This window comes from Somniosus microcephalus, chromosome 9, assembly GCF_052327205.1.
Source record: "Somniosus microcephalus isolate GS21.2 chromosome 9, FLI_Smic_1.0, whole genome shotgun sequence".
NCBI classification, from domain to species: domain Eukaryota; kingdom Metazoa; phylum Chordata; class Chondrichthyes; order Squaliformes; family Somniosidae; genus Somniosus; species Somniosus microcephalus.
In genome coordinates this window covers 45525783-45549227 of record NC_140995.1, presented here as the reverse complement: position 1 = coordinate 45549227, position 23445 = coordinate 45525783, and the positions used below count along the sequence as shown (strand labels likewise).

At 48.2% G+C, this 23445-nt stretch overlaps 1 protein-coding gene across 10 annotated transcripts in view; it reads left to right on the top strand.

Moving 5' to 3' along the window:
* LOC147112361 (protein eyes shut homolog) overlaps positions 1–23445 on the top strand; it is a 2879641-nt gene that overhangs the window by 981290 nt on the left and 1874906 nt on the right. Inside the window, exon 4 of one of the 10 annotated variants that reach the window (XM_085996551.1) lies at positions 22423–22590. The exons of the other annotated variants lie outside the window; for them this stretch is intronic. The gene's annotated coding sequence lies outside the window, so the exon portion shown is untranslated. The remainder of the gene's footprint in view (positions 1–22422; positions 22591–23445) is intronic. 10 annotated transcript variants of the gene reach the window in all.

Genomic DNA, 23445 nt, shown 5'->3' with positions numbered 1-23445 from the left:
TTGTGGTTTCAATTCTGCACAAATCCTACAGGAGGAGCATGTTTTCTTTACGTCCTCCGTTGAGAATGGTAGATTTTTGGAGAGCACAAAGTGCAACATACGGGTAACGCCAGAATGGCATAAGTCCATATGCAGATCCGCCAGAGTCGACGTTGACATTGAAGAGCAAAATGCCCGTGTGAAGGTATCAAGGGCCGCATTCTGTTTGCTGGGTCGGTAACGGATAGTATATCCAAAGGCGGCCAGCTCCATCCTCCAGAGTTGAATTTTATTATTTTTGATTTTCGTACGCTTCCGGTTATCCAACATGAATGCCACGGAGCGCTGGTCAGTTATGAGCGTGAAATGACGCCGAGCAAGAAAATGACTCCATTGGCGTACAGCCTCGATGATGGCTGTAGCCTCCTTCTCGATGGGGGGGTAATGGAGCTCGCTACCCTGTAAGGTTCTGGATAGGAATGCCACGGGTTGACCACCTTGATTCAAGGTAGCCGAGATCGCCACCTCTGATGCATCGCATTCGACCACAAAAGGAAGGTTTTCATCAATGGAGCGAAGCGTGGTTTGCTCCAGCTGTCGTTTGAGGAGATTGAAGGCAGAAATAGCCGTTGCTTCCAATGGAAAAGATTTTGCATGAAGCAGGGGCTGTATTTTATCGGAGAAGTGAGGTATCTACTTTGCGTAATAAGCAAACATGCCAAGTGCCCGACAAAGAGAGCCGAGATTTGTAGGGGGAGGGAGCTCCTGAAGTGGACGAAGTCGCTCTGGGTCCGGTTTAATAACACCGTTGCCCACCCAGTAGCCGAGAATGTTCACTGATGGCACCGATTTCACCGATTTGGATTTGTTTAACGTTAAGTGGTGACGACGGAGAACGTCAAAAAATCTCTGAAGATTGGCGTCATGCTCCTTTTGATCATGGCCGGCAATAGTGATATTGTCTAAATACGGAAAGGTATCCGTCAAATTCTCTTGCTGGACTAGGCCATCCATTGCCCATTGGAAGACGGCCACCCCATTGGTGACCCCAAATGGAAGGTGACGAAACTGATAAAGCCGACCATTGGTCTCAAAGGCCGTATACTTTTTGTCAGAGTCTTTCAGCGGTACCTGATGGTACGCGCTCTTTAAATCGAAGGTTGAAAATACCTTGTATTTGGCAAGGTTGTTGACCATGTCATCTATGTGTGGTAGCGGGTAGGCATCCAGATCTGTATATTGAGTAATAGTCTGCGAATAATCAATACACAGACGTTTCTTACATTGTTTTAAAGGGTTTTTCACAATGACGACTTGAGCCCGCCAGGGGGATGAACACGGCTCGATAATACCGTCAGCTAAAAGGTGAGAGATTTCTGCCTCGATAAATGCTCGGTCGTGTTGGCTAAAGCACCGCGATTTGGTGGCTATGGGTTTACAGCGGGGGGAGAGATTGGCAAACAGGGAGGGCTCACCGAGTAAGGCCGCCGAGAGCGCACAAAACGGCACCTTAGAAATGGTAAGCTCCGGCTTCGACCCTCCAAACTCAAAAGTGAGTCTTTTGTGCTGCTTCTGGAAGTCCTGTCCCAGAAGCACATCGCTACATAAGTTTTCGAGTACTCCGAGCCGGGTGGAGGGATACGTGCGACCATTGAGGATGAGGTTGACAAGACAGAAGCCAGAAGAATTGGTGGTCAGAGTCGTCAGAGCCATTGCAATCTCCCTGTCCGAGGGATAAATGGGCAGTTTTAACCTGCTGACAGCCCGCTTACTAATGAAGCTGTCAGAGCTGTAGGAGGCGATTAGTGCGCTTAGAGTGTGCCCATTTACTGAAACCTTCATGGCTGCATGGGACAAACTTTGGGGAAAAACAGCTGTGATGGGAGGAGGGGTAATTTTTCCTTCGGCAGCTGTAGCCTTAGCAGTGGTTCTTGGGGGAGGAGCAGCTCCATAGATAGCAGCTGTGAAGCTAACAGGAGCTCTCGACCGGTATACTTTAGAGGAGCGGCCTTTCTTGTTAGCAGAGGCCCGTGACTGACATACCTTGGAAAAGTGTCCTTTCTTGCTGCAATGATTGCAGGTCGCATTACGAGCCGGGCAAAATTTTCTGTAATGGAACGTACCTCCATGAAAGAAGCACTTTCTTCCTGATTGCCAGGATGCTGCTAGGGCGGGGTTTAGGATAGGTCCACCCGAGACCTATCGAAAGACTTATTAAGGGTGATAGCCGCCGCCCGTGCACGTGGTGGGAGATAAGTGTCTGCATTCTTCTTGGCCAAGTCTAGGGAACACGCCTGGTCATAAGCAGCCTGTAATTTGAGGGTTTTATTTTCCAGTAGGCGCTGACGTATAAAAGGGGACGCAATCCCATTGATAAAGGAATTGCAGATTAGTTCCTCTTGATACTGTTCAGCTGTAACCGCTTTAAGGTTACAACCTTTGCTGAGCCTGCGAAGTTTCTGGAGGAATTCATCGAGTGATTCCCCAGGCTGCTGCCGAGTTGTGGCCAGTAGGTGTCGAGCAAAGATTTCATTCGGGGACTTGACATATAGCTGCTGTAAAATTTCGATAGCAGCGTCATAGTCTATACAGTCCTCAATATAATCATACACATGAGGGGATACGTAGTTAATAAGCATTTGTCACTTATTAGAGGCACCCACCCCACATTCTTCAAGAAAGTTGCTAAAGGTACGAAACCAATGCTTCCATACCTTCGCTGCCACAGGTGCATTCGGGTCCAGGTCGAGACGAGCGGGTCTAAGGAGTTTTTCCATGATGGATCAGTTTCTTGTCCAGGTCCCTTTCTGTGGTTCAAGTTGCAGCTGGTTGTTCCGAATCTCCCAAGGCGTGGAGACGATAACAAGCCGATTAAATTGACGTAATAAAGACTCACTACACACTTGGTTGTACATAAAGCAAGGCTTTAATCGACTTGTAAAAAAACATGGAGGTCTAGTTAGTAGTCACTAGCTTCCTGTTTCCAGACTGTCTCTGGCCAAGGTGGGCCCACGCCCGAGCATTTATAGTCCCCGGACGGCGCCCTCTGCTGGCCGTTCCGTAGTACTTCCTGAGTTACTGCTCGTAGAAGTTGCGATTTATGACAAGGAGCAAATTACATTTTGGTGCATAGGGTGAATGTGACTTCTTGAAGCCCAAATCTGTCTGCCTCGGGTATATTGCCGGCCTTTATTTGAAGGCCAGGCCTGCCCAAGCAAACAGAATTTCCAGACCACTGTGGCGCTCCCTGGCAATGGGCACAGAGCAACTGGCACAATGCTCTTGTGCGCCAGCCGCATTCTAGGGAGCCTCCCACCATTTCAGTAAAAACCGCCTCAATTATCCTATGCATAGGCTCAGAGAGCCCATAGCTGCAGCATATCGGATGCTTGTCGTCGCGCTTTGCCTTCGACTTTGTCTGATCCCCTCTGCATCGTGCACAGATACAAATGTGCAAAAAATAAATCCTCCCCCTCACCTCCTCCCCGCTCTCCAAAATAGTACGCAACTACCATGCTGGAATTGGGTTGCCAACTCTTGGAGGATTCATCACATGACCTCCCGCCTCCAACTGCTCCACCCTGACATTCTTGCCAGTGGTCACCCAACATGGCAATCCTCACAGGCACTGCCTTCCTATGCGAATTGAAAGGCAAACTTGATTGGATGTTCCTTTTTTTCCCCATCTTTAATATCGTGCCTTTCAAAAGGGGGTTGGATAAGTACCTGAAGGGAAAAAATTTGCAGGGCTACGGGGAAAAGGTGGGGGAGTGGGACTTGCTGAAGTGCTCTTACAGAGAGACGGCATGGGCTAGATGGGCCAAATGGCCTCCTTCTGTGCTGTAATCATTTTATGATTCTATGAGTCTATATATTTGTAACTAATAAACAGAAGTATTCAAAAGAATTGAAGAAGAAATTAATGCCCTATGATTTTTCTCCATCGTTGCTTGCAACAGCATTTTCAACAGCCGAGGGAACTCTTCCCAGATGGTGATTTGAAAAATGGTGCAGTAGCTTTCTGCCAATATCTGACATGGGTTTACTTTAAGTTGGTTTGCAAAACCATTTGACATTTTCAGCATACACTTGTAACACAAATGTACATAAATCCATGAGTCCGTACTTACCCAAAGCTGTCAGATGGTTGTAAAAACCCAACTGGTTCACTAATGTCCATTAGGGAAGGAAACCTGCCTTCCTTACCCAGCCTAGCCTATATTTGACTCGAGTCTCACACCAATATGGTTGATTCTTAACTGCTCTCTGAAATGGCCCAGTGAGCCATTCAGTTGTATCAAGGCAATTAGGGATGAGCAATAAATGCTGGCCTTACCGGCGCTGCCCACATCCTGAGAATAAATTAACAAAAATTATTCTTGGCTGGTGCCGGGAGTCTGATTTTGTAATATTATCCCTGCAATCATTAACTTGAAGAGAACATCACTGCCAACCCTGGGGGTCATTTCTCTGCTGGGTTTTTGGCCAAGCATCCATTGTTGCTATGGGCTCTCTGAGCCTATGCGTAGGCTAAACTTGGCAGTGAACATCAAATGTTAAGCTCTCAGCTGAAATTGTCGCTGCAGATAAATGTTTGAGTTCTCTATCATTCCAAACTGGAGTTAAAGCTTACAAAACTTTCAAGGGAGGATTGAATCAATATTTGAGGGAGTGGTCAATTCAGAGGTATTCGTTGTTGGGATAGGCCAGATGGCCTTCAGACCCTTTTCTAGTCCTGTATTAACGTCAGATTCCACTTGTACATGGACGACACCCAGCTCTACCCCACCACCACCTCTCTCGACACCTCTACTGCCTTTGATTTGTCACGTTGCTTATCCGACTTCCAGTATTGGATAAACAGAAATTTCTTCCAATTAAATATTGGGAAGGCCAAAGCTGTTATGACAGTAGGGCCCAAGAGTTTTACAGTGAGGACGTACTAAAGCCAAAGCGTTCACTGAGCAGTGTTGTGCCTGGATCACTGGAGAAGGAGGCGGGATGGGGAGAGTGTGCCTTGCATAACACTCCAGAGAAGGCATCCAGAATAGTGATGGTATGCTATATGCTCCAGAATAACACAATGGAGAAATACATCAGTACGCAGGAGACCAACAATATGAAGCCTTCAGGAGATGAGAACAACAGCAGCATCAACTAAACATTGCCGCATTCTTTATCTGAGCTCCAACACTCATTGGACTGGATCTTGCTGGAATGGAGCCTCTCACAGCGTGCCCCGGTAGTTCGACTTTTTCCTGCACCCTTCAGCTCATAAACTTTTTGCCCCTTAACTTGTCGGAAGTGCGAGCTGATAACCGTACGACGTGGGCAACGGGACGTCTGGGACCTTACTGAACGATGGGACCAACAGTCTTACCTCCTTAACTAATGAGATTTAAGATAGAACGACTGAGAAGGAGGGTGAATTAGAGTCAAATCAAACATAGAAAGAAAGATTGGATTAAGAGAGAGATTGGATTGAGAGAGAAAAAAAAGACAGAAAGGAAAAGTAAGAAAATAAATTTTAAAATGTAAAATTTGACTTTTTAAAAATCTCCAACAACAATTCACTACCTGAGGGAATGAGACTCAACCGTTTAAATTGTTCCCTTTCTGGGCCAGAGAGGTTAATTGGCAGTCATTAAGAATCATCACATTGTTAAAAAGGTACTTATGCTATTAATTACTAGACTTGGCTTTCTGCCAATTAATGTGCTAATCCAGCAAGTTCTTATAAATAACGGGGAGGTTGAGGGGGAGATGCCGTTTGTGCGATGTAAACGGTGGAGCGGCGTAAATCGACAAGAAAGTTCTGGAGATTGACACTCACTGCGTATCTCTTAATCCCCTGAACTTGCTAGCTGATTTGCACATTAATAATGGCGTGTGTCGTTAACACACACTGGCCTAGAAATTCAGTTGGTTGCGCCAGCCGTTAGCGCCTTAAGAGAAGTGAATTTCGGGCACTATGCGTGTAGCATCCGGGCGCAGCGCGATCTGCGCCTCGCCCCAAATTAAGTACACATTTAGCGCCAGCGCAAAGTTTAGCGCGCGCTCACCTGCGCACGCAGAAAATGACGTCATATCCTCGCGCAACGCCCTTTGCGCGCCCCGATCCAGAACTTCAGTGGGACCGCCCCATTGTGCGGCCGGCGGCACGCACGCTTGTTTAGTGGAACGCAACAGAGCCGACGCGGGACCCGGGGAGCGTAAATTAAAGGGCACTTACCCTGCACTATAAAGGGCAGCCATTTTGCAGCAAACACTCTTGTGCAACGGATTTCTGGAGAGAGACCAAGGAAGACAGCTTTCTGGTTTGGGCCCACACTAGCTCAGGTATTTTTGGCTTCAGGCCAGAGCGTTGCAAGTGGCCTCTTGTATATTTGACTGTTTGGCAGCATATTATGGGGGCTGCATGGGGTGCCAACGCTGAGTTTCAGCGTCATGTCCGTAGGGCTCGCAGACGCGGTGTGAGAGGGGCAGCCCTGGCTAGACGCAGAGGGGGCAACAGGCGTCGGCAACATAGGCCTTACCCAGTCAGGGCATACCGCCAACAGCGCACCTACCTCAACATGAGTGGCGCGAGATGTGTAAAAAGGCTGAGATTCCGAAAGGAGGTGGTTGCAGAGATCTGCCATCTGCTTTGCAGAGATCTGCGTCCAAAGCTCAGGAGCAGGACGTCTCTGTCGGTGGAGGCGAAGGTGACGGTGGCCTTGAACTTCTATGCCACCGGCTCCTTCCAATCCGCTGCTGGGGACATAGCTAACATATCCCAGTTCGCCGTGCATTGCTGCATCCGCCAGGTGACCGATGCCCTTTTCAGAAGGAGACGCCAATTCATCTCCTTCCCCATGGCCCTGGAGAGGCAGCATCAGCGTGCACTGGGATTTGCAAGATTCGCGGCCTTCCCCTTGGTGCAGGGCGCCATTGACTGTACGCATGTGGCTTTGCGGGCACCTGTGGAGCATGCCGAGGATTACCGCAACCGGAAGGGCTGCCATTCCCTCAATGTGCAGCTGGTGCGTGACCACAAGCAGCGCATCCTAGCTGTCAATGCCCGCTTTCCAGGCAGCAGCCACGATGCCTTTATCCTGCAGCAGACAACTGTGCGTGACATGTTCGAGGCACAGCCTCCCCCAAGAGGATGGCTTCTCGGGGACAAAGGCTATCCTTTGTGTACCTGGCTCATGATCCCGCTCCGCGCGCCCAGGACCCCTGCTGAAGAGGCATACAACGAGAGTCATCAAGCGAGCAGGAACATAATCGAACAAACAATTGGCGTCCTCAAGCAGCGGTTCCGCTGCCTGGATCGTTCCGGCGGATCTCTGCAGTATTCCCCGGACCGAGTGTCCCAATTCGTCGTTGTTTGCTGCATGCTGCACAACCTGGCTCTCCGCAGGACTCAGGCACTGCCACCTCACGTTGGACCACCACCTCAGGAGGAGGAGCAGGAGGACCATGAGGAGGAGGAGCAGGAGGAGGAGGAGTACCATCCCAGGAGGGAGCGAGAAGGCCCAAGGGCCGTCCGTCGGCGGCTTATTGAACGTCACTTCTAAGCCCCCTGTCAGGGAATGCCTTGTGGCCATGAAGGAACATGAACGCAGCCGCTCCGCAAGCCCTCAGCCGGCGAAGGCAACAAACACTTACAGCAACAAACATGGACACTCTCTGAATAAAGAGAAATCTTTACTTTAGACCAATGAAACCCCTTCACACATGAAACGCAGAAACATTAAACAGCCCCAAAAAACAGTACATCAAATGACTCACTCCCACAACCTGGGGAGGAATAACTGCACATTTGTTCAAAAATGGCCTTCATCCTCGGCCTTAACCCAAAAAAACATTCCCAGAAACAAAACAACCATGGCCAAAAGAAACATAGGCATCGCCATATAAAATAACACTTGGCCACACCGTCTACTTCTTGGGCCGCGAGGGCGAGACCTTGTCGAGCTTTTTGGGGCCCCTGCCCGGCCTGCTGCTCCTCCGCAAGCTCTGCCCAGTGGCTGCTGCGAGGCTGGGGAAAGGCTCCTGAGGGTTAGATGTCCTTCCGGCAGATGCCCTTGGGGGGCGGCCTAGACGGGGTTTGCCCCTCGAGGGTCCGGCTGGTGATTGGCGCAGCTGTGCCTGGCCAACATCATTCGCAGCCGCTTGCCGTTGAGGCGCCACTGGGGGAGTGGCGGTGACGGCTGGAGGAATGTGTGCAATCTGGCGGGTGGTTGGCCCTGGCTGGTGATGTGCCACTCTGGCACTCGCACGGGCCCGCACTGCAGCATGCGCACCAATCTGCCGAAGGGCAGCCCGCTGTGCTGCTGCAGCACGGCGGGTGTCCAGGCGATGCCTGGCTGACGCAGCGCGTGTGGCAGCAGTCAGTGCCCCTGTTGCCCTGGTCTGCGACCGCAACAGAGCAGCCACTGTCTGGACGGCATCACTGATCAGCCGGCCACTCGCGGCATGTGAGGCCCCGAACTTGCGCACACTACTAGCCAGGGACTCGATGGCCTCAGGCATCCGTGCCACTACCCCCATCAGCTCGGTGTGCCGGCGATCCGAATCCTGGGCCATTTGATCGAGGTGGCGCACCTCCTCTGAGTTGAAGGTGGCCGGACTGGAGTCCGGACTCTCCTGCTGGGGAGCAGGGGGCAGAGCTGGCCGACCCTTGCCACGTTGCCGGCGGCGACTGGGCCCAGCAACTGCACTTCCCTCCGATCCTTCCCCCCTCTGGGGGGAAGGCCGCGGACCAACCGCAGCCCTCCTGGGTTGCTGGACGCCACTGGTCCCAGCAGCTCCACTCCCCTCCGACACTTCCTCCAGGCTCTCCTCCAGGGAAGACGTGTCCACTACTTCGGCATCTGCAGCCGCACCTGACTGCTGCCCTGATGGTCCGCCTTCCTGTTCCTCCTCCTCCTCCTCCTCGGAGGGGCTGTCACTGGCAGCTTCAGGGAGCTCCTCGTCACCAGCTGAAAGCAGGAAGGCACAAGAGTAGCTTTAGAGTGAGGAGAGGGCGTCAGCGAGGGAGGCATGACTGGTGGCATTCAGCGCATTGGTCGGACAATGGCAAAGGAGGTAGATCGGATGCGCAAGTGCGACGAGAGAGGTCCAAAAGGTGATGTCCATACCATTGTGGCCCAGAAGAGGGTTGGCATCTCCACAGGCGACGGGCCCAATCACCCGGGGTCCCATGAGGTGACTCACGCGCTCCTCCAGGGGAGTGAGCTCCTGGATCTGTGGGCGGCCTCCCCCGGTCTGCTCCTGGTGCCTTCGGTTGTTGGCAAGTTTTGCCTGCAAGAGAAAGGACGGCCTGTAAGTACGGTGTGTAGCCCTGATGTGGTGTGCACTGCCTCCCATGGTGGAATAGCTTGGCCAGTGTGTAGCCCTGATGTGGTGTGCGCTGCCTCCCATGGTGGAATAGCTTGGCCAGTGTGTAGCCCTGATGTGGTGTGCGCTGCCTCCCATGGTGGAATAGCTTGGCCAGTGTGTAGCCCTGATGTGGTGTGCGCTGCCTCCCATGGTGGAATAGCTTGGCCAGTGTGTAGCCCTGATGTGGTGTGCACTGCCTCCCATGGTGTAAAGTGCAGAATGTGCAATTGATGTTCATGACTGTCCCATAGCTGCTGGCTGAGGGCTGGCCATTAAGGCTTTCAGGTCCCTTTGCCCATCATGTCAGGTGTACATGCAAGGATGAGGAGGAGACTGGAAAGGGTACTCACCCTGACAATCCTGGTCAGGTCATTAAACTTCTTCCGGCATTGGACATTGTCCCTGGGGGCATCGCCGGTGGCCGACACCCAGCGGGCGACCTCCCTCCACGCTTTCCTATAGACGCTGGTTGGAGGCTTCCTGCCAGTGTCCGGGAACAAGATGTGCTGTCTCTTCTCCAAGGCCCTCACCATCACCTTCAAGTCATGGGCTGAGAAGCGCAGGGCATGCTCACGGGCCTTCTGTACCGTTGCCATGGCTCTTTCTGATCACCAGCAGTGTTCAGGCCTAGCTGGAAGGCTGCAGTGTGCAGGCCGTTGCAGCAGAGCAAGTCGACCCTTCCCCCTTTAAGAGCTGGCCGGCGCCACGGTGTCTGCTGTCAATCAAGAAATGACCGCACCTGCGCTGCGCCCGGCCTCGGCGCTATCCCTCTGCACCGCCGGCTTAGCGCCTAAAGATAGGCGTGCAACGCCAGTTTTAGCGCTCAAGAAACCTCTTAGGGCGAAGCTACTGAATATCGGCGAAGTGCCATCGACTTTGCGCCGGGCGCAAACTTTAGCGCCCGCCCGACTTTACCGCCCCAAAAGTGGCTATACTGAATTTCTAGGCCACTATTTTTCCAGCAAGATTTGTTCTTTGTCGTGCTGAGGCTGCCCTACAGCTTACAGAAATGGTATGGACCCTCGCTGGAACTGATGGTTGCCTGCTGTTTTCCAATAATGGAAGCCAATAATTCTGTGGAATGTATTGATCGTGTTGTCTCCTGCTTGTTTGTAACATCTAACGCTAAGCCATCCTGTGTTTATACGAATCAACATGTGCACTCACTATGCTTAGTGTTTTATAGTGGTAACTATAGAGGAAATGCAGTTGCTTAATTGTGTTAAGGGAAGATGCCAAGTGCTTAAGGTACAATGCGTATAACAGGATGAGTCACCTTATGCTCATCTTCTGCAGCCTGCACACCTTGCATTTTCCTCTATCTCTGCCTCTAAGAGTCATCCAGCCCAAAATATATATCTGCAGACATTGCTATACTTGCTGCAGCCTGTGGGGTTGTTGGATGAAGAAAGCCTGCTGCTTCTGGATGCAAACAATCCAGAACACCATGTACCAATTCAAGGACTGGATGGATGCCATTGCTCCTTCGTGCACATGTTCAGAGTTATGCCAACCAGACACTTACTTAGAACTCTGTGGCTGCACAAGAGCCTGCATTTCTCTCCCTGAATTCTCCTGCTCCCAAATAATCAAAGCTGGCCTGAACTGCCTCTTGCAGTCTGACATCCACTGCATCCAGTCATTAAGCTTGCACAAGCTGTGGCTATGCCGCAGAATTGCTCTTACAATGTGCATCTGGGCGAGTTCCTGCTCCAATGTTCAAACAAGTTGGCTTGTTTCCTGGATATCTGGAGAATGCACTCATGTAGAGCACTTAGACTTGTAGTCAAACTGTGCTCCATGGAGCCAGGTGACCTGTGGTATCTTTACGCATCCTCTGTTCCAAAGAATCTGCACACTGAGGTCTCTGTGCCTAAACAACACAGGAGTGGCAGCAGGTAATTGTAACTCTGCACTTAGTGAGCTGCCTCTTCTGTAGACCTGCCAGGATTCACCCTCTGACCTTTTGGTGTGCAACCATCTCTGAGTGAAATGTGCTTTTGCTGAGAAAGTAACGTGCTTGGGCTCCTCAGCAAATGAGAAATGCTCTGTGAAGGTGACTGTTGGTCATTGGACGTGCTCGCCTGGCCACCCCTGATCTCCTTATGCCCCCAGGACACTAATCTGTTGAGACAAGATAAGGTGGGGGGGGGGTGGGGAAAAAGCTGTAGCATACATGACGCTAAGCAGCACCTCATTGTTTTTAAATCCCTCCCTATCTCTGTAACATCCACCAGCCCTACAACCCTCCAAGATTTCCGCGCTACTCCAATCCTGGCTCCTTGCATATCCCTGATTTTCATCATGTCACCATTGGCGGCCGTGCCTTCAGCTGCCTGGGCCCTAAGCTCTGGAATTCCCACCCATAACCTCTCCTCTCTCTCCTCCTTTAAGACACTCCTTAAAACCTACCACTTTGACCAAGCTTTTGGTCACCTGTCCTAATATCTTCTTGTGTAGCTCGGTGTTAAATTTTTTTGATAACGCTGCTGTGAAGTGCCTCGGGATGTTTTACGATGTTAAAGGCGTTATATAATGCAAGCTGTTATTGTAAGTTGAGTGTCTTCTTATCAGATACTAGTGGCATACAAAATCAGAGTAGGTGCAGATTCTGCCCCTGTAGAGTCAGAGGCTATATCTAGTCAATATTGCAGCTCCAATAAAGTCAATCATACACTCTACCCAGTAATATCACAAGCAGACAGTCACTACTGGTTGCTGCTTGCGCTGTGATCTAATGTGAAACGTGCACCTGCTGCAAGCAGAATGACAGCAAGATAAATATAATGCATAATGTGGTACGCAGACTCCATTTTGCATATATTTGCCGCTTGGCCTAACTATCCTGGAAGTGATCACATAGTTTTTTTTTTCACTTATAATTACCAACATGCCACATGGGAATGAAAAGGTTAGCAGGCCTTCATTGATTTTATCATGACATTATCTTCCTACATATACACCGAGTACTCTGTTATTCCATGCCGAATCCATCTGCTTTAGTTGGCATGCCTTTGAGATGACAGCTTCACTCCTTTTTTTCCTTAAAGCTGACAGCTGTGGCTATAGTAACAGGACTCATCTAAACCATTGGCTGAATAAAATATGCTGTAGACTAGTTTACATTGCAAGGTCTTAGCTTGGTGGCCTTGTTGATGTCTCTGAATTCCCTCTGCACCTTCTGATGCTCCTTGTGGTTTCCAATACAGCTGCCCCACCTCCTCCAAGCTCAGAGTCAATGGGTCCTGGTTGTTGTGTAACCTTCTGACCCGAATATATTTGCGCTGGCATTCACAGGTACCCATTCAGTGTGGTCAGTGATGTAAGAAAACTACTAGGCAATTGGTCTAAGCGTTAAACAAAGCGTTAATCAACTGTTTTACAACATGGAAGTCTAGTTGTGTCCTTCACTAGTTTCTGTTAAGAATGACCTGCGCAAGCTCAGGCCTGTGCCTGAGTATTTATACTCTCCCTGGACAGCGCCACCCGCAGGCCGCTCAGTATTATTTCATAAGTCTTTCTTTCATGAATGACTGATTCATGTCAGTCAGTAAACGCAACTTTCTTTGTGCTGGTAGTAAACATAATCCTGTAATGTATATACCTTCAAGGGGGGAACTATCTTTTACAGCTCATGTATACTGCAGTACCGGCAGTGACCACACCTGTATATAGTACTGAGTAGTAATCTGTACAGATCAGTTCCAGTGTGAGCCACGTTGAGTAAACACCTGTTGTACCGTTCTCCTGCAGTCTGTGTCTTATTATACACAGACACAACATTGGCGACAAGGCAAGTTCGAATCTACCTGCAACTCTGCATCACCTCCCGGGGATTCGTTCCTGGAGATCAGTGGATTGGAGGTCAAGGCCAGAGACTCGGGCGTCAACCACGGGCAACCGCCCAGTCATCCAGCAGAGACTCGAGAATTGCGGGGGAGGCTGTCGAGAGCCAGGCTTGGCTTTCCAGTCGAGGTGGTCCAGCAAAACGGGCTGGCAACAGGTAGTGCGCAGACCCTTTCCGGACAGCTGCGGGCTAGAGGCCGACCGAGCGGCACAGCAAAGGGCCGAGCAGCGTCGCTGGGGGAGAGAGAGCGAGGGCAGAGCACACAGGGCGCAGCCGGTGTTCAGGGGCCGAGCAGCGTTGAAGAGAGGGAGAGAGAGACGCGCAGAAACCCGCGAGGCGCCACCATTGCCACGAGGACCGCCGAGAGCGGCGTTGGCAGCAGCGCAGGAGAAGCACGCGAAACCGACAGGGCGTCGCCATTGCCATGAGAACCGCCGGGAGCGGCGTTGGCAGCAGCGGGGGAGGAAGGAAAGCGTGGGAGACGCCATTTTAAGCCATTGGGAGACGCCATTTTAAACCACACCCAAAATGCCGAAGAGTGGCAGTATCACCGCATTTGACAATGAAGTCAAAGATTGGACTACATATGTCGAATGAATAGAGGTAAACTGCAAGGCAAATGAGGTGTCAGATGACAAGAAAGCGTCGGTATTGTTAAATTTAATGGGTGCAAAGACGTATGGGTTATTACGAAATCTAGTAACCCCAACGAAGCCAATGGAAAAGAGTTTTGAAGACATAGTAACGATACTACAGGAACATTTAAACCCCACACTGCTGCTGATAGCAGAAAGATTCAAGTTTCACAAACGGAACCAGCATAAGGATGAAAGCAATGCTGATTATTTAACAGAACTGCGCAAACTATCGAAACACTGCCAGTTTGGAGCGGGACTGGCAGATACCTTAAGGGACAAGTTTGTGTGTGGGCTTCAAAGTGAAGGAACCCAGAAACGGCTTTTATCTGAAAAGGACCTTACGCTGGAAAAGGCTTTCAGCATTGCGGTATCATATGAAGCAGCAGCACGGGGCGCTGCAGAGATACAACAGAGACAGCAAGAATATGGCACAAACGAAATGTCATATAGAACAGAGAAGTGCTATCGCTGCGGCAGAACAACACACGACCAGAATGATTGCTGGTTCAAAGACAAAGTGTGCAGACAGTGTGGAAAAGTAGGACACATAGCACGAGTCTGCAGGTCGGGAAAGAAAACCAGCAATAAGAAACCTACCAAAGAAAAGTACAAGAAGGTACATAAGATGACGGAGAATAGTTCAGACAAACAAAAGAGTGATAACGACTCCGAAAGCAGGGAACTGAGTTGTCTGAAACTACATAATGTGATCACAACGGAGGATCACTGAACCATTTGGGTCACTCTCAAGATAGCAGGAGTCCAAGTAAAGATGGAATTGGACACAGGATCAGCCCTAACAGTCATAAACCGACGGGACTACGAGCGGCTATTCTCACACATACCCTTGAGAGACACAAAAATTATTTTGAAGACGTACACGGGGCAAAAAGTCTACCCCAAAGGAAAAATAAGGGTGAACGTTATATATAACGGTAAGGAAACACTAAAACTAGACCTGTATGTATTGCAAGATGGAGGACCACCATTACTGGGATGTGAATGGATCTGGAAAATACAACTGGATTGGCATTCCATAGAGGCACTGACTGTGGCTGACAAAAAGGATGACGACGTCACACCTGGGCGACTGTCAAAGATCCTAACTGACGCGAAAGAAGTGTTCCAGCAAGGACTCGGAACACTAAAAGGCATGACAGCGACGATTAAAATTGAAGAAAACGCAAGCCCAAAATTTTTTAAGGCCAGACCGGTACCTTATGCGATCCGCCCAGCCGTCGAACCAGAGCTGGAGAGCCGGGAATGTTCAGGTGTACTGTCCAAGGTAGACTGGAGTGAGTGGGCTACACCCATCGTCCCTGTGATGAAAAAGTCGTTGAGCAGCACGCCTGGGGAACCAAGGAAGGTTCGCATCTGTGGGGACTTTAAGGTAACAGTGAACCCGATCCTTCACACCGTACAATATCCACTTCCGCGGATTGAAGATATTTTCGCCTCGCTATCTGGAGGGAAACGCTTCACTAAGATTGATCTGGCCCAGGCGTATCTGCAAATGGAGGTAGAAGAAGCATCAAAAAAATACCTCACAATCAACACCCATAAAGGTCTCTGCCAATACAACCGGCTGGTATTCGGGGTAGCATCAGCTCCGGCTATTTGGCAGAGGGCAATGGAACAAGTCCTGCAAGGGATCCCAGGGACCCAGTGTTATTTGGACGACATCCTGGTCACGGGCGAAAATGACAGTGGAGCAGGTGCTCACTAGATTGCAGGGATATGGGCTCCGAGCTAACCGCCCCAAATGCGAGTTTTTTAGTAAACAGATCTCGTATTGTGGCCACGTTATCGATAAAGAGGGGTTACATAAGTCCCCAGAGAAGATTGAGGCAGTAGTCAAGGCTCCAGCACTGGAAAATGTGTCACAACTGAGGTCGTTCCTCGGGCTGGTAAACTACTGCCATAAGTTCTTGCCAAATTTGTCTACAATACTACACTCACTGAGCACCCTACTGCAAACTGGGGTGCCATGGAAGTGCAATGACGAATGTAAACGAGCTTTCCAGAAGAGCAAAACACTAATCACATCGAAAGAGGTATTGGCCCATTACAACCCGGTATTACCAATTCGGTTGGCATGTGATGCGTCACCCTACGGCATTGGAGCGGTGCTGTCGCACAAATTCTCGGACGGCTCAGAGAGGCCAATAGCCTTTGCGTCACGATCACTAACCTCAGCCGAGCGTAACTACGCCCAGATTGACAGGGAGGCCCTCAGCCTAGTGTGGGGAGTGAAAAAGTTCAATCACTTTCTGCACGGGCAGAAATTCACCTTGCTGACTGATCACCAGCCTCTTGTCTCCATTTTTAATCCGAAGAAGGGTGTTCCGGTGATGACTGCGCAACGACTACAAAGATGGTCACTTTTTCTAGGGGCGCACCACTATGAGATTGAATATAAGGGCACGAAACAGCATGGAAATGCTGATGGGCTATCACGCCTGCCACTGCCTACTGCGGAGGAAGCACCAGCAGTGGATCCTGTCGAAATATTCCATTCGACTATAGTTGAATACCTACCGGTAACTAACGCTTGTATCGAAAAGGAAACCCGAAATGACCTGACACTGTCTCGGGTATATGATTTGACGGTGAAGGGATGGCCAGCACATGGCGACTCACTGTTGCCAGCATTCTCGACAAGGAGAGAACAGCTGTCAGTATGCCGGGGGACCTTGATGTGTGGATCCCAAGTGGTAATTCCACCCAAGCTAAGGGATAGAGTGCTCAATGAGCTTCATGAGGGTCATCTTTGAGGGGTAAAAATGAAAAGCCTAGCCAGGGCTTATGTGTGGTGGCCGGGAATCGATAAACAAATCGAGGACCTGACCAAGAGCTGCTCAGGATGCCAGAAAGTCCAAAATGCACCACCACAGGCCCCTCTACACCCATGGGAGTGGCCCTCATCTCCATGGCAATGGGTGCATATTGATTTTGCTGGTCCATTCATGGACTCAATGTTTTTAATAGCCGTGGATGCGCACTCGAAATGGCCTGAGGTCATCAAAATGTCCTCCACCACCACGGAGAAAACTATTGCAGTCCTACGGACCATTTTTGCCAGGAATGGCTTGCCAGAACAGATTTGCTCCGACAACGGACCACAGTTTGTGTCCGAAGAGTTCCGAAGGTTCTTGAAAAACAATGGGGTAAGGCATTACACATCCGCCCCGTATCATCCAGCCACAAATGGATTGGCTGAGAGGTTCGTACAAACCTTTAAGGAGGCAATAAAGGCTATGTACAATGACAACATTCCACTGCAGCACAAGGTGGACAATTTCCTGTTCGCCTACCGGAATGCGACACATGCAGTCACCAACCAGGCCCCAGCCATGATGTTCTTTAACCGAAGGTTAAGATCTCGCCTGGATTTGCTCAGACCAAACGTACGAAGAGATGTTGAGAGTAAGCAATTCCAGCACATCCATGAGAAGCCAACAAGGAGCTTCAATGTAGGGCAACCAGTCTTGGCCGGCGACTACCGAACAGAAAAATGGCAGCCAGGAACGATATGCACACGGCAGGGTCCACTAATGTACACAGTGGACGTTGGGGAGAGCATCGTGAGATGCCATGCTGACCAGATCCTAGAGTCACAGGAACAAGTCAACCCCATGCCTTGCCCATACGTGCCTGGTGATGAACCCGATGTACAGGTCGCATCTACCCCAGAAACAGTAGCATCGGAAGCTGATGAACCAACCGACGACAGGGGGCCAGAATCGCCTCCGCACCAAGAGCAAGACACTCGGGAAAGGCGCTATCCAGAAAGGATCAGGAAGCCTCCCCAAAGACTGAATATATAAATAGACTATTTTCAGCTAATGTTGCATGTTAAAAGTGTTAATTGTAATTAGTTTGATATTTAATTGTTAAATGAGTGTTATGGTACTGTTAATCTAAAAGGGGAGGAATTGTAATGTATATACCTTTAAGGGGGGAACTATCTTTTACAGCTCATGTATACTGCAATACCAGCAGTGACCACACCTGTATATAGTACTGAGTAGTAATCTGTACAGATCAGTTCCAGTGTGAGCCACGTTGAGTAAACACCTGTTGTACCGTTCTCCTGCAGTCTGTGTCTTATTATACACAGACACAACAAATCCCTCCTGTCCAAAAACTCTCTGTGGTTGTTTCAGTGACTGTGGATCGTTTTAGCACAATTATTAGGGTTGTCGCTACGCTTAATGGGTGCTGAACAACCCCCTTTGCTAATTGGGCCACATCTGAATTGTGCCGGTGATTCCTCATTATTTGCTTTATTAGCGAGTTTACTTGCAACAACTCCAACAGTGGAGGAATTAGAAATAAAAACAGAAATGCTGGAGATACTCAGCAGGTCAGGCAACATCTGTGAAGAGAGAAACAGAGTTACCGTTTCAGGCCGATGACCTTTCATCAGAACTGGAAAAAAGCAGGAAATGGAATAGATTTTTAAGCAAGCATAGGGGCTGGGAAAGGGAGGAGGGGATGAAAGAACAAAAGGGAAGGCCTGTGATAGGCTAGAAGGCAGGAGAGGTTAAGAGACATTAAGAGATATTCAAGGCAAAAGGAGATGGTAATGGGACAGGTTAAGAAACAAAGGATGGCTCTAGATGAAGTGTAAATTGCGCTGGCAGAAGGAAGGACAGCTGCCATGTGGGAGAGAAGAAAAGACACAAACAAAAGGTGTGGATAAAAAATATATATAGGATAGGGGCCGAGGTTATGATCTGAAATTGTTGAAATTTATGTTGAGTCCAGAAGGCTGTAAAGTTCCAAATCGAAAGATGAGGTGCTGTTACTCGAACTTACGTTGATCTTCATTGGAACAGTGCAAGAGGCCGAGGACGGTGAAGTCTGAGTGGGAGTGGAGCGGAGAATTAAAGTGACAGGCAACTGGAAGCTCGTGGTCCCCCTTACGGACTGAACGGAGACGTTCCGCAAAGCGGTCACCCAATCTGCGTTTGGTCTCCCCAGTGTAGAGGAGACTGCATCGTGAGCAGCGAATACAGTATACTAAATTACAAGAAGTACAAGTAAATTGCTGTTTCACCTGGAAGGGGTGTTTGGGGCCCTGGACAGTGGGAAGGGGGGAGGTATAAGGGCATGTGTTGCATCTCCTGCACTTGCACGGGAAGGTGCCGGTCGAAGGGGAAGGGGTGTTGGGGGTGATAGAGGAGTGGACCAGGGTGTCGCGGAGGGAGCGGTCCCTTCAGAATGCTGAAAGTGGAGGAATTAGACATTGGTTCTCTTCTCACCTGACTCCCACACATGCACTTTCAGCGGGAGTCACTCGGTACTGATCAATAACTCCTTGGATGATTATTTTCCCTCTCGTAAGCCCGGGCGCTGAGGCCTATTACAACGGCTCAACTCCCGCCGCAGCTAAGATCAGCTTAACTTGGCACAGACCAAGGTAAAAAGGGAAACACAATGGAAATGTTGACACTATAAAGTGGGTTTGATCCAATTCATTCGATTTTTATTGATGTTTAAGTTGCAATGAATGTTAATGGTTTAGTACATGAAGATAAGTTACTTCGTCTTAATTACATTCACTTATTACTTAATGATGATGTTGGCAGAACAATAGCTTTATTGGGACCCCATATGAACGAAGATGAAGTAAGTTTGACAGTGTCACTTAATGAGGGAACATATTTGTTAGATCTTTCATAACCAGCATGTATTACAAATTAATGGTGTGTTGTACAATGTTATTAATTATTTGTGAATTGGTCATAATTCTATCTTTGCTGCACTGGAATATTGCTAATAATTTTTTAGTGATACTGCAGCTAAAATGATTCATTATTCATAGTGTTATTACAGTGCTTTGAAACCATAAACATTTCGCTGTGGAATTTCAAATTTGTTAAACATTAATCATTGGTTAATGCTGAATGTTTAAAGTCAAGTGTTGCTGCAATCTGTTACCCAGTTTAAATTTAATAAGTCGGCAACTCAAGACCTTTTCTTTTCAATTCACGATAGCAGATCTCCCGTGGCAATGTTCACATTGAGTTTGAGGTTACACTATTGCAAGGACAAGTGGCAGATGGGGTGTGCAAGTGGGGAAGGGTGCACATTCCCAATGAAAAGACTTCTGTAAGAGGTCTCCATGGATGTAGGTTTGTGGAAAATAAATCAACATCATCTTCCAACCCCTGCGAGTGAATGAATAAATATTTTATTCTCTAATTCCTTGATGTGCCACAGTGCAGAAATCAGTCAACCTCTGCATGTAGCATGGGGGAGCAGTTCTACTCTTGCTGTCTGTCTGCTTAGGGTGTGGGTTTTTATGGCAATTTCCAAGAAATATATTAAGCTGGGACAACACCACTATTGACCCCCCAAAATAGTGGCTCCAGTATTCCTACTGTTTGACATAAAATGACCATCAACAGAGACACTGAGAGATATTTCCCAAATTGTCATTGTTTAGTTACCACTCAGACTCCCTGTTTGCAATCCCCTCCACATCCAGCATCAAACAGTTGGGTAGCGTGTCTCAGAGGCATGTAGAGAGAATTAGAACATACAGAAGAAAGGGCAAACTGAGGAAAGGAGAGACTGACAGTGGAAGGGAGAGAGAAAGCGAGTCAGAGACATATGGAGATGTGGGAACGAGAGGAAATATGGAAGAGGCACATGGAGATAGATGGAGGAAGATAGAAAGAATGAGAGAGTGACAGAGAAGCGGCTGAAGACAATTTTGTTTTTATTGTCATGAGTAACACTGTGGGAGATCAACTATATATGGAAGCAGACTGACAGCTATCAGATTATCATCGGGTGTTCTGCCTGCTGACCCGGCTGGGAAAGGAAGATAGTCACCTCAACTAATTCTGGTGGATTAGAGTGATAGACAGGTCTGAAAGTCAAGATCATGACCCGCTTTCCAATTGCGAAGTAAGAGCTCTTACTGCTGTGAACTATAATCTATTTTATAGTGGTAACTAAACATTGGCAATTTGGGAAATAACTTTCAGTGTCCCTGTTCTACTACAGAGGTTGTTCGCTTAATGAATAAACGCAAATCAAACTAATCTTGTTCAGAGTGAAGCCAGTATATAATTCTGTCTACTCAGAAACCTTTGATCATTTTGGCATCTGGTTATACATGTAAAATTCATGCAGAATGTAAGTTCTTTCTTTGTTAAGCAATGACAACTCGGGCTTCATTAAGATGCATATTATTTCTGTTCAGAGTTATCACTTCTGTGCTGCCTTGTTATTATAATACAAAGCTGGATTGGTCAATGACAGCATAATATCTATGACAATAGCAGAAACAAAAAAAAAGCAACAAACTAAACGATTTTCTCAAGCAATAGTCTCAGTGCATCTCTCTCCCTTTTCTAGTTAGGGCCTAATTAGCCAGTGGATTTAACAGTTGGCCGTGTAGTAAAGTGCAGATGAGCTGAAAGTATGGTGAACTGTTCCATCGATAACCGGGGTTTTACAACACCATAGTAATAGTGATTCCCAATTTTGTTTTCTTTGCCAGTTTTCTTCATCAGTTTCCACTCCTCCCCATCTCTCCTGAAGGAATTAATGCCTTGCTGGGGTCCAGTTCTACACCCTGGTAGCTCGTTCCAGTAAGAACCTATTCATTTGGAAAAATTGATGGGGCCAAGTGGCTATTTGATTACCGAGTCACCAAAGCCAAGTCCAAGATGGTCTTCACTCAATGTCCATTTCCAATAGGTAAATCCTATGTAGTCATCAAAAGTGGGAGCCCTGGTTGATTTCCCCCTTCTCTAATTCACGTGTGCCTCAATTCAAGTGCAGCAGCCCCAGCCACCAAACCAGATGAGAGCTTATCCAGCATGAACCAGGGATCCAACCTAAAGAAAGATGTAATTATATAGCATCTTTCACGACCTCAGGACGTCCCAAAGCGCTTTATAGCCAATGATGTACTTTTGAAGTGTAGTCACTGTTGTAATGTAGGAAATGCAGCAGCCAGCTTGCACACAGCAAACTCCCACAAACAGCAATGTGATAATGACCAGATCATCTGTTTTTCATGATGTTGATTGAGGGTCAAATATTGGGCCCCAGGACACCGGGGAGAACTCCTCTACTTCAAAAAATTGCCATGGGGCCTCTTATACCCATTTGAGAGGGCAGGCAGGTCCTTGGTTTAATGTCACATCCGAAAGATGGCACCTCTGACAGTGCGGCACTCCTCAGTACTGCACGGGAGTGTCTGCCTAGATTATGTGCTCAAGTCTCTGGAGTGGGGCTTCAACCCACAACCTTCTGACATAGAGGTGAGAGGACCTTCTTGGCTGGTGTGACTCAGCTCTGTACCAGATAAGCTTGCTGAGCCATTGAGGGAACCATCCCCTAGGGATAAAGGACTAGGTATTTGTTGTGGATTTAGTGACATTGCCATGATTGCTAGGCCACTTGGGAATCTATTTCTGACATTTGGAGAATTATTATTTCTTTTCATTTATTTGTTTCGATTTTTGATTTAAACCAATTCCATAGTAGATCAGTTTGCGTGATTACAACAAAACCATCACAGTACAATAAGTATGACCCTTTTGTTTTCTTTTTCTAAAAAAAAAGTGGAGACCTGCACCTACTGTTGTCCTCATTCACATGCCAATTTACTATCGAAACTGGGCAATCCTATTGCAAAGGCCTGCAGTGCACACATTGGATAATTGTAGTCCCTTGCGAAAACATCTTCTGCCACTCGTCCAAACTGCGTCACAATGTCGCCTAATTTAAAAGGTGCGTGCGACAATGATTGTGTATAATTATTTTAACTTGATCTCTATTATAACTCAGTATTACTGTGCATAAGCTTTACACTTTAATGTTGCTGAGCCACATACAAGATCCATGTAATGAGAAAGACCTATCTTCAGTTAATACCATTTACATTACAATTGGAGCCATCCCCTAGGGATAAAGGACTGGATATGTGTTGTGGATTTAGTAACATGCAAGTATGAGTGCATTAATATTTGAGTACAGCAAAATCAATATCGGTAAATTAAGTTTTGTAAGCGAACTGCATTGTATAAAATCTCCTACAGAATATGAAGAATGTCTTGTACACAAATAAAAAAACGTGTTATGTGATATGGTGGTGGTGGGTCTCAGTCCAATTATTTATTGATGGACTCTTCTGTAATAAGTTGAGTTTCAAAATGCGAGTATATTGCCTATGTGGGAAGCACAGATATAGAGTTCAGATATACTCAGTGCATGGTCTCATCTTAGGGAAGTCAGGTAAGTGGGAAACAAAAGAGAAGAACCCAGGGCCAATAAGGGAGAAAATACTCGGGAAAATTCCTCTCCAACCCCCTCAAGCAATCAAAACCAGTCCAGGAGATCACACGGACCAAGTGTTATCTATAAGGACACTTACCTTCTATATGAAGTGCTCTCTGCCCTAGTCAAGAACCAGTCCAACTCCTTTTTGAAGGCGTGCAGAGAGTCAGCACCCACCACGCTATCCAGCACCACATTCCAGCCACTCGCTACAGTCTCCACTGCTTCTAGCTGGCGAGCTGATGTTAACGAGATTTGCCCACTATAGGCAGTGGATGGTAAAAGCTCGAAGTGTCAAATAAAAACAGG